The sequence below is a fragment of the Carica papaya genome, chromosome 2 (assembly GCF_054855325.1).
Source record: "Carica papaya isolate Zhongbai chromosome 2, ASM5485532v1, whole genome shotgun sequence".
In the NCBI taxonomy this organism is placed as follows: Eukaryota; Viridiplantae; Streptophyta; class Magnoliopsida; order Brassicales; family Caricaceae; genus Carica; species Carica papaya.
The window spans coordinates 8,304,760-8,317,849 of record NC_142310.1 but is presented as its reverse complement, the minus strand read 5'-3'; positions in this window follow the sequence as shown (position 1 = coordinate 8,317,849).

Here is a 13,090-nt window from a genome sequence, read left to right as displayed (position 1 = left end):
TAGTAATGTGACACTGTTAATTAAAAAAAATGCAAAGGTGTCATTAGAGACAAAAGCATATGCCAACTTGATTTCCATCTTCCTCCATACGACTAAATTTTAGTGTTACATAAAGAAACAAAAAAAATATATATATAGAAACAAGAAAAGGCTTCCCGAAAACATAGCCATTATATATTTATCAATTTGTAACTAGTGTATCTATTATATTACTTTCGTTGTGCCTCACGTAAGATAAATTATAAAGTTTAAGATCAATCAAAAGTTGAGGACTTAGAGATGTCCAAATTGAATAACAGTCCTCTATATTTAGAGAACCGTACTGGTGGTTTGTACCCATGATATGATTTGCACATAAAAAACATGATATGATTTTTTGCTTCATATACCATTCTCAAACATGGCCATAAGTTGTAGTGGAAGCAAGGAAGAATCATCTCCAAAAAACCATCTTATGAAACCCCGTAGTTAAAAAGAAGGTGTGGCTTACAAAATAATAACCATCTGTATGGGGTAATGTCCAACTATTGATAATATTTATGTGACATAAAACTATAATATGAACATTATGTATATGATATGAAAACACAATAACGAATTGTACACATACCATCTTGGACACATTGACAACTAAAAAATTTAACAACAAACTCCACTGTAAAAGTCCATCTCAGACTTGCTTCGGAGTTCTATCTTGCATACAAATACCAATATGAAGACAAGTTAACCCAATATAAAGTCAATCAAGAATTACACTCCTTTCTTTGCACTTATTATATTCATTATATAATCCATTTTGCCTCTTTATCTACCCCGTCCTAGTTAAAGAACCATCCAAACAGTTTCTTTCCCTGATCACTTTTGTAAATGCAATGGACTTTAACTTAGCCTTATTGGTCAATATCTCAGCCAGTTAACTTAATTCAACTATATCTCATCCTTTAACATGCTTATTTGAACTTGTGAATCACTCTTGCGATCAATTAATTTCTTTTGCAATCTTACATTACTCTATCGACAATCATGATACCACCCATGGTTAAACGTTTGACTATTAAAAAAGCATTTATGATTTTTTTTTTTTGTTTTTTACTTAAGCAGTTAAATATAATAGGGCCATATTAGGAGTGATTATATTGTGTCTATTATACTTATAGATGTTCTTCTATTTTATAGAAATACAATTCAAATTTATTGTAATATCCACATAAAAGAAAAGAAATGTAAATAAAATTTAGAGTTTGAGTGTAAATGAAAGAAATTTTTAAAAATTGGAGTTTTTAAGTAAATTCAAGGACTTAAATGAAGGTATGCAAGAAAAAAAATGAGTAAAAACATAAATAAGGAGAAGTGGAAGAGGGAAAAGGAAATCAGGAGAATGGACGGACCAGATCGGATTGCTTGAAGAGATCTGATGGAAGAGATTTTAAAAGAGAACGGATGGCCCAGATCAAGCTGGTTAGATCCAATGGCCAAAGAGATGGGTATATAAGGAAAAGATTAGGTTTTTCCTTATTTTGAGAGGAAAAGCCGAAAATGAGAGGGAAAAGGAGAGAGTCGACCATGTGAGAGGGAAAAGAGGAGATCTATCAAGGGAGGAGAGCTGAGAGAAAAAAAAAGGAGATGGAAAGAAGAGTGAGGCCAGAAAGAGGAAGGGAAAATAGAGAAAAAGGATGAAGGAGAAAAAAAAAGAGGACGGGCCGAGCGGGAAAGAGAAGGGGAGCCAAAGAGTGACCGCCGCGAGGGAGGAAGAAAAGAAGAGAGGGACGGAGGCAAGAGAGTGTGGAAGCTAAACCGAAAGGAAGAAGGATAAAGAAGGAATGACTGAGATGTCGTGTGACGGAAAAGACCGAGGCAAGCAAGGCAAAGCTTTGTCCTTTTCGTCTTTTCTAGGCATAAAAATTCACCATTCCAGTCGCAAACATACAAGGGAGTCGCGAGTTTACCGAGAAGAGGAAACCAGGAGCTAAACCAAGGCCAAATCGCCTACGCTTAAAGGTAAAACCATTTTATTTTTATATTTTGGTGGTGGTTGAGCAGTGGTGGGGTGGGGCTAATGTCGGACTAGCCGCATGGGTTCGGCTAGGTCACTCACCCGTGCAGAAACTGAGGAGGTTTCCTCGGGAATGGGGAAAGTCGACCTATTTGGAAAGTCGAAGGATTTTCCTCGAGCATGGGAACCTGGTCCACCATTTTAGGGTTCTAATTTACCATTCAGGAAGTTGAAAAGTCTTTCTTGAGAAACAAAAATCTGGTTTGTCATTCGGGAAGCTGAAAAGTCTTTCTCAGAAAACGAAAATCCAATTCGCCGAAAGATTTTTCGGGTATTGATCATGATAATTTCAGGTATTTCATTAGGTGGTCGTTGGAACCCGTAATTTGATTAAATAAAATTTTAGTATTTTGAAGTATTTTAATTAATCATGTCGTGTGTACAGAAAAATTTGGACCTTTAGGCGGATCCGGAAAGACACGTAGATGAGTAAGTATTTCTAAATATCAACCGGTTTCGAAATTTAAAAAGTGCATTCATTTCATTAAATTATGAATTTTGAAATTTGAACGGACATTGACCCAATTTTTGATAAAAAATAAAATCCAAATTATGATCAATAAAGCTAAACAATTAGAACCCTATGAGGAGACGAAACCAGAAAACAGACCAAATAGACTGAGAGTTATTTGGACTGATGAAATTTGAAATTGAAAAGAAAAATTCCCAATGAAGGAAAAATTGAAAGAAAAAAAATAAAATAAAAATGTAAAAATATAAAGGAAAAGAAATAATTGGGTTAAAAAATAATCATTTAAACAAATTAAGAATTTTGATATGAGAGGGTATGAGTGAATAGGGTAAAGAGCTCGAATACCTTCTTCTTTAGTATGAATCGAGGAGGGAAGTGTGTGTGTGACTGAAGTTCAGCGGGTATGGTAAACCTGCACATGGATAGAGTTTGAAACCTAATCCAAACATGGATAAACATTTGTGTGAGTGTGGGTCACCTAGTAAACATATCTGTTGTGGTCATTGTGTGATTTGTGTGTATACTATCCATGCGATGAGAGGATCTATTTCGCCTTTCCTTGATAATGACATAAACGGCATCGTGCGATGAAACCATAAAAATGACCATTCGAGTGTATCTGTCTATTATGTATGTGTGATTATGTTTCAAGATTATGAACGATATTCGAGTGTATCTTTGATCTTTTGTGTGTGTGTGATTATGTTTCGAGATTATAAACGATATTCAAGTGTATTTGTGATCTTTTGTGTGTGTGTTTATATTTTAAAATGACGATTGCTATTCGAGTGCATTTATGACTTTTGAGAGTATAGAAATATACATTTGATGTTTATATATAAAGAACATGTGAAATAATGAAAATAAGAACATGAATTTTGCACTGAGACATTTTTATTGCTTTTATTTATTACTCTGTGTTTTGCATAAATTATATCTAAGTTGAGTTAACGGGAATACTTATTAAGTTAGTGAAACTCATTAAATTTCACTCTCATATTTTTCAGATGAGAATGAAGAGTTAGCACTGCTGTCAGACGAGTAGAACCTCTAAAAGGGTTCTTGTTTCTATATATTTTGTGCATATTTGAAAAGTTTTATTTTATTATGTTAAACTCTAAATTCTGACCTCATATTTTATATATATAGTTACTGTACATATCATATGATATTTTAGATTGTATTATATATTTTTGATTCACTGATGTGTATATTTTATGGGCCTATTGCATGAAAATGGCGTGAGCGAAAATTGCACCTCATATCGAGTATCGGTGCATGACAGGTGATATCAGAGCCCACATTCCTAGAAACATCCATTGTGCATGAGGTTTTAGAGTTTAAATATGATATTTTGCAACTATTTAGGTGTTGAGAAGTAGGAAACGTTATTTTAAAATATTCTAATTCATTCTTTTCTGAATTAAGGGTAGTAAGATGAGACGTGGACAGACTCCATCGGAGCAACCTCCTGATTATATGTCCTTACAAGAGCATATTGACCGGTTATACCACATGATAGAGGAGCTTGTTAACCAGCTCAGAGAAAGGATACCTGGCCCTCCTCCAATACCGGCTCCATATAATCCAGAATAAATCATTATGGATCCAGACTGTCATAGAAAGTTCCTGAGACTCCATCCTCCTACATTTGCTGGTACCAAGATTTTTATTGAAGCTAAAGGATGGTTAAAAGAAATTGAAAAGGTATTCTGAATTTTGGGAGTGACTTCTGAACAGAAAGTGATCCTGGCTACACATTTGTTTGTGGGCGAAACTGATCGTTGGTGGGAATTGAGACATACTACATTACCTATTCGCATCACCTGAGAGAGATTTCTGGGGGCATTCAACGCCGAGTACTTTCCAACATGACTCCAACACCGAAAAAAATTGGAATTCATGCAACTTACTCAGGGAAACTTATCAATGGTTGAATACCCTCGAAGATTCACTGAGCTGACCCATTTTGACTTATGAAGGACAGAGGGCGAGAAAATTTCAATAGGGGTTACGCCCAGAGATCCAGGATGCTCTTGCAGTTCTAGAATTGAATACCTATGATGAGGTTTTGGCGAAAGTAGAAATAGTAGAAAGTAGACTGAGAGGTTTAGCCTCTGAAACAAGCAGTTCTAGACCCCCAATACCTCTGAGAAGACAGATTTTAGGGTTTAGTTTACAAGATAAAAGTCCTAGAATAATAACAGAGGTATCTCCTAAACCACCATTAACTCCTGGTAGGGTATCGACCTGCCATACTTGTGGAAAAAATCATGATAATCAGCCGTGCCATCATGTCATGTGATCCTTTTTTAAGTGTGGTAGCCAACAACATCTTATCGGTAACTACCAACTTATAAAAGAATAGTTAGAAGCTCAAAGATGGGGACGAGTGTACACACTTACTGCAACAGATGCTGAAGAAAAACCTGGACGTGGTTCAAGGTGTGTATCTTGTCTCAAAGAACCTAGTTAAGGTATTTGTAGGTCTTGGTTCTATACACTCATTCGTGTAACACACTTCTGCATAACGATTGGGTGTTACACTTATTTATTTAAGGCATATCTTGATGATATCCACACAAAGCATGGAAGTATTACTTTTTGATATTATCTATAAAAATTGTATAATAGAGATAACTTGTAGGGAATTAAAAATAGATTTGGTACTTTTAGATGTGAAAATTTTAATATAATATTAGGAATGGACTGGCTAGCGGCTCATTTTACTTCGTAATTGAATGATGTTATTTACCACATAGTATGGTTATTTAAGTTATATAATTTATTAAACATAACATGTAAAGGTTGACGTGGTAAGTGATAAAGATAATAAGATTGATTTTTATTATATGTTGGTAGTCCGTGAGTATCCAGATGTATTCCCTGACGAACTTCCAGGATTACCTCCGGACCATGAAATTGAATTTTTTATTGATCTACAACCAAACACCCAACCAATCTCCATTGCTCCTTACAAATTGGTGAGACCTAAAATGGAAGAATTAAAAAAATAATTAATAGAACTTCGAGAGAAAGGATTCATACGCCCTAGTGTTTCTCCTTGTGGTGCTCCTGTAACATTTGCCAATAAGAAAGATGGAACCAAACGAATGTGTATTGATTATAGACAACTAAACCAAGTCACCATCAAGAATAAATACCCTTTGCCCAGAATTGGTGACCTATTTGGCCAATTGCAAGGGGTGCAGATCTTTTTCAAGATTGATTTACGATCTGGTTACCATCAAGTAAAGATTAAACTCGAGGATATTTCAAAGACCGCCTTTAGAACCAGGTATGACCATTACGAATTCTTGGTCTTACATTTTGGATTGAAAAATGCCTTGACAATATTTATAGACATAACGAATCAGATGTTTGAGCCTTGGTTAGATCAATTTGTTATTGTATTCATTGATGATATATTGATTTACTCCAAGTATCGAGAATAACATGTTGAACACTTAAAACAAGTTTTTGAAACTCTTAGAAAAGAAAACTTGTGTGCAAAATAGAGTAAATGTGCATTCTGGTTCGAATAGATCGCTTTTTTGGATCATGTAGTTTCTAAAGACGGAGTATCTGTAGATCCAGTAAAAGTTGAACCTATCATAGGATTGGAACATTCCACTATAGTAAAGGATGTCTAAAAACTTTTTTGGTATAGTTGGGTACTATCGCCAATTTGTGAAATGATTCTTTAAAATTACAACCCCTCTTACCCAGTTTACTAAGAATGATGTTAAGTTTAAATGAATCCCAGACCGTGAAAATAGCTTCAGAGAACTCAAAAATTGACTTGTGACGGCTCCAATACAAACACTACCTAGTGGATTAAGGGGTTATTCTGTATGTACTGATGCGTCAGTCAAGGGCTTAGAGTGTGTGTTAATATAAAATAGCAAAGTCATCGCTTACGGGTCCAGACAATTGAAGAATCATGAATGAAATTACCCAACTCATGACTTGGAATTAGTTGCAATTGTTCGTGCCCTTAAGATCTGGCGTCATTTTCTGTATGGAAAGACGTTTAAGATCTATACTGATCACAAGAATCTTAAATATCTCTTCACGCAGAGGGAACTGAACATGCATCAGCTTAGATGGATGGATCTTCTTAAGGATTATGATTGCAAGATATCCTACCATCCAAGGAAGGGAAATGTGGTGGCTGATACACTGAGTTGTAATACCTCCAGCATGATTGCAAAACTAGTAGCTTTCGAATGCAAGACTCTAGAGACCTTACAAGAATTACAATGGGGTATTCATAAATGGAGAATGTATATAGCTAGCTTGAGAATCGAGCCAGTATTAATTCAGAAAATTAAAGATACTCCAGAAATTGACACTATTATAGGGACCTTGAAGAAAGAAGCTAAATAATTTTTAAGGTCTGACTTCAGAGTTCATGATGATGGGTTACTTCGATTCAGATGAAGATTATGTGTTCCTGATGACCCTAACTTAAAAAGATTCATATTAGAGGAAACACATAATTTTAGGTTTACCATACACCCAGACATCACCAAAATGTATCGGAGTTTACGATCTCGGTATTGGTGGATTGGGATGAAGAAAGATATCTTCGAATTTATTAGTAAATGTCTCACATGTTAGAGGATTAAAGCTGAACACCAAAAACCAGGGGGATTACTCCGACCTCTACCAATTTTAGAGTAGAAGTATGAACACATCACTATAGACTTTGTGATGGGTTTGCCTAGGACTAGATTGAATCATGATACTATTTGGATAATAGTGGACCAATTAATGAAGTTAACTCATTTTCTACCAACAAAAGCTATAGATCCTCTAGATAAACTTGCCAAATTATATATTAAGTTATTAAACTTTATATAATTTCGGTATCAGTAGTTTCATATCGAGATGCTCGTTTCACTTCTAAGTTTTATACAATAGACCTTAGACACCACTTTATCAGCACAACATTTGACCCATAAACGGATAACCAAACAGAGAGAATCATCCAAACATTAAAAGATATGCTTAGGGCTTGTGCACTAGAGATGGGAAAAAATTGGGACGAGCATCTACCATTGATTGAACTCGCCTATAACAATAGCTATCAGTTCAGTATTAATGCAACTCTATATGAAGCACTTTATAGCAGACCTTGTAGATCTGATGTGTGTTGGGAAGAAATTGGGGACAGAAAATTAATTAGACCCAAATTAATTGAAGAAACTACCTGCAATATTGTCTTAATTAAAAAAAATCTTTAAACCGCCCAAAGTAGACAGAAGAATTATGCAAATAACCGTTGAAGGAGTTTGAAATTTGAAATAGGAGATCATGTGTTCTTCAAAGTGTCACCAATGAAGAGCTTTATGAGATTTAGAAAGAAAGGCAAATTGAGCCCTCGCTTCATTGGACCATTCGAAATACTGGAGAGAATTAGATCTACTGCTTATCGATTGGCATTGCCATCAGAGTTGGCTAACGTTCATGATATATTTCATATGTCCATGTTACGTGAATACCAGTCTGATCCATCACATATAATTCAGTATGAGGAGATTCCTATTGAAGAAAATATGTCCTATCAAGAAATTTCCATATAAATATTGGACAAACAGGAATAGGTATTGAGGAATAAGACTATTCTGATGGTCAAAGTACTCTGGAGATATCATTTGCCAGCGAAATCTATTTGAAAAACTGAAGATTCAGTATGAGCTCAATTTTTTCACATACTGTAGAGACATATCAAATTTGGAGAACCCAATTTTTATAAGGAGGAGAGAATTATAATATCCACCTAAAAAAAAGAAATATAAATAAAATTTGAAGTTTGGGTGTAAATGAAAGAAATTTTCAAAAATTAGGGCTTTAAAGTAAATTCATGGACTTAAAATGAAAGTGGGTAAGAAAAAAAAGAGATAAAAACATAAATAAAGAGAAGTGAAAGGGGGCAAAGAAAATAAAAAAAATGGACGGTTTAGATCAGACCGCTTGAGAAGATTTGATGGAGGAGATTTTAAAAGAGAATGGATGGCCCAAATCAAGATGGTGAGATCCAACGACTAAGGAGATGGGTATATAAGGCAAGAGATTAGGGTTTTTCCTCATTTTGAGAGGAGAAGTCGAAAATGAGAGGGAAAATGAGAGAGTCGATCGGGTGAAAGGGAAGAGGAGATATGTCGAGCGGGGGGGGGAAGAGAGCCGAGAGAAAAAAAAGGGAGAGGGGAAGAAGAAGGAGGCAAAAAGAGGAAGGGAAATAAGAAAAAAAGGAGGAAGGAGAAGAAAAGAGAGGAGGGGCCAAGCAGGAAAGAGAAGAGGAGCCCAAGAGTGGCCGTCGCAAGGGAGGAAGAAAAGAAGAGAGGGGCAGAGGCGGGAGAGTGTGGAAGTTGAACTTAAAGGAAGAAGGAGGAAAAGGGAATGGTTGAGACGCTGTGTGACGGCAAAGACCGAGGCAAGCGAGGTAAATATTTATATTTTTTGTCTTTTCTTCCCCTATTTTCCTTTCAATCTATTTCTATTTTGCACTAATCGATTTTTTAGGCGTAAAAATTACCATTCCAATCGTAAGCATGCAAGGGAGTCGTAGGGTGACCGAAAGGAGGCGACCGGGAGCTAAGCGAGGCCAAATCACCACGCCAAAAGGTAAAACAGTTTTATTTTCGTGTTAGGTGGTGGTTGAGCAGCGGTGGGGCAGGGCTAAGGTCGAGCTAGCCACGCGGGCTCGGCCAGGACACCCATCTGCACGAGAACTGAGGAAGTTTCCTCGGGAATAAAAAAAGTCGATTCATTCAGGAAGTCGAAGGGTCTTCCCTGAGTATAAGAACTTGGTTTACCATTTTGTAGTTCCGATTTGTTGTTCAGGAAATTGAAAAGTCTTTCTCGAAAAACGAGAATCTAGTTTGCTATCTGTGAAGCTGAAAAGTTTTTCTCAAAAAATTGAAATTTGATTCACCAAACGGAGAACCGAAAGGTTTTCAAGGTACAGATCCTGATAATTTCGGGTATTATGTTGGGTGATCGTTGGAACCTATAATTTGATTAAATAAAATTTTAATATTTTAAAGTATTTTAATTAATTATGTCGTGTGTATAGAAAATTTTGGACATTCAGGCGGATCTGGAAAGACACGTAGGAGAGTAAGTATTTCAAAATCTCAACCGAGTTCGAATTTTAAAAAGTGTATTGATTTCATTAAATTATGAATTTTGAAATTTCAACGAATATTGACACAATTTTCGATGAAAAATAGAATCTAAATTATGATCAGTAAACTTAAATAATTTGAACCCTATGAGGAGACGAAACTAGAAAATAGACCCAATGGACTGAGAGTTATTTGCACTGAGTTATTTGAACTGATAAAATTTGAAATTGAAAGTAAAATTTCTAATTAATAAAAAATTGAAAAAGAAAAAAAAAATAAAAATGTAAAAATAGAAAGGAAAATAAATAATTGAGGTTAAGAAATGATTATTTAAATAAATTAAGAATTTTGGAATGAGAGAGTAGGAGTGAATAGGGTAAGGACCTCGAATACTTTCTCGTTTAGTCTGAATCAAGGAGAAGAGTGTGTGTGTGTGGCTGAAGTTCAGCGGGTATAGTGAACCTGCACATGGATAGAGTCTGAAACTAATTCAGACATGGATAGACATTCGTGTGAGTGTGGGTCACCTAGCAAACGTACCTATTGTGGCCATTGTGTGATTTGTGTGTGTGCTATCCATGCGATGGAGGGATCCATTTCGCCTTTTCTCAATGATGACATAAACGGCATCGCGCGATGAAACCATAGAAATGATCGTTTGAGTGTATCTGTGATCTTTTTTCTGTATGTAATTATGTTTCGAGATTATGAACGATATTCGAGTGTATCTGTGATCTTTTGTGTGTGTGATTATGTTTCGAAATGATGATTGATATTTGAGTGTATTTATGACTTTCGAGAGTATGAAAATATACATTTGAGGTTTGTATATAATATTCGAGAGAATTCATCAGATCGATCAAGAACATGTGAAATAGTGAAAATAAGAAATTTGTTTCTTACCATGTGTTTTGCATGAAATTTTATCTGTGTTGAGAGAACAAGAATACTTATTAGGTTGGTGAAGTTTATTAAATTTCATCCAGATATTTTTCAAAGAATGAAGAGCCAGTACCACTGTCAGACGAGTAGAACCTATAAAAATATTCTTGTTTTTGTATATTTTGTGTATATTCAAAAAATTTTATTTTATTCTGTTAGACTCTAAATTCTGATATCATATTTTGTATATATAGTTACTGTACATATCACATGAGATGTTAGATTGTATTATATTTTTTTGATCCACGCATCTATATATTTTATGGGCCCACTGCATCGAATATCGGAACGTGACATTTATTTTTAAGAAATCGAATAAATATTTTCTGTTCAATATATCTAATAAAACAAAACTTTGTAACAAATCAACTATAGGGATCAATCGAGATTTAAATATCTAGTGCTTCTTTGGGTTGTTCACAACTCTATTTTGTTTGAGGTAAGTTTGTCTTTGTCATTACTCTTTTTTTGAATTGTTTTATCTCTAAAAAAGCTTTCTATCTCTAAAAACTTTTTTTTTTTTTGGTATTTTTTAAGGATTTAAATATGAGATGAATAAAATTTTTCATCACCAATATTATTATATATTTTTCGAACTCCGTGAAAAATAAGTGAAATAAGAGTGCAGAATATGGAGAATAGTTGAGATGACATTTGATTCTTAATTTTTTCTGGTGGGAGGCAAAATGTTTGAAGGGAGAAAGAAAGTAAGCATGCATGTATGTCCCTTTAAAGTTGAGTGGAGTTGAGTGGCATTACCACAACCTGCACTCTCAATTGAAGTGCTCAACCTCCTCATGTTTATCCAACTATTTCTCCGTAGGTGTGTGTGTGTATGTATACATACATACATATATATATACATACATACATATATCACTCACCTACATATGTGAAATTACTTATTTACCCACTTCAGTGCACGCCCATTTAGCTTCACATTTTTCTCTTCTCCTACTCATTCACAACTTTCCTTTTTCTTTTTCTTTTTTTTTTTTGGGAAAAAAAAAAACCAAATAGTTCACCATTAAAAACAAAAGCAAAGAGAGATCAAAAGCATATGGTGCAACCATTAGTCACTAAAAATAGAGCAACCATGGCTGGCCTCATAAAATATTTTAACAAATCATATTCCTATTCCTTAATTATATTTACACTAAATTGTATTTACACTAAGAATACGAAGTTCATATAACAAGATATTTTTATTATAATGCTAACAATTCAACACTAATTATATTTTTTTGTTAAAACTATCTCTTAATATGCCTATTTAATTATTGCAAACTAATTAAAAATAAATTTTGAAAAATATGTAAGTAAATTTAATGATAAAAACATAAAGTAGAATTTAACTTAATTTAGCATGAAATTTATCATCACTTTACACCATGAATATATACAAATATGTATTATAAGAATTAATGCTCATACCTTATGAAGCCTACGTATAGGTAGAATAAGAATTGCCACAAATGGCCAAGTAGATTTTGCATTTGAGATTTGAAGAATTAGCAATAACTTTACAGGAGAAAGAGTTAATAGAACTTTCATAAGAGGATGCCGGCAGTAGGTTTTGATTTTGGCACCCTCGCCAAGGACACAGTTTCGGCAAAACTACACTCTCCGTGCCCACTTGCCTCACCTTGTCACCCATCATCTCAAGAAAGCATTCACTAACTTTTCATTTTTCTTATTTTTCTTACCTACTGTTTGAAAACATGTACAGGGTCTATAAATATATTTATGAAATTAAAAATTAATGTACTTGCATAGATGTATAGGTATATTTACTGAATATAAACGTTATTCCATTAATGTACTTAATGATAGAATGAGGTAACCCATCTAATCCAACAATTAAAGAAACTAATGAATTAAGTGTATTTGTTTGAAGACCCTTTTTGACATGTATATTTTAGAATATGGGTTATTAATATCATTAACTTATTATTATACTAAACCTTTTCACAATCTATCCCTTTCATAAACTATGTAACTATTGTTTAACTCATGAGAATTTACTCAAATCTATCTGTGAATAAGTGGCTACTAATCTGATTATCAAGAAATCTTTGACCAATAATTACAAACAGAAAGTATCCATTTCTTCTCTTAATATTAAAAAAGTATAGTCCCTGTCAAATTTACAATATATAGATCCAAATGACTTATCATTATTGTAAAAATTATCTCTCACCCTTGAACCTATTCTTAAGAAAACCTAAGATACATGTAGCTAATAGTACTTTCATTCAAGCTCTTACTTCCATGATTAGTACCTCCACCTTGTGTCCGAACACTAACATGTCCTGTCATATAACACCTCATTTGTCTAACCTAATAGCTTTAAATATAAGATTTATGACTAATAATACATTGGGAGTGTATAATACTTGTATAAAGTTTTATATATAATCTTCATCTATAGGTGCTTCCTACAAACAAAACCATTTTAATTTCCCTTTAATAAGAAATTACTTGGGATAA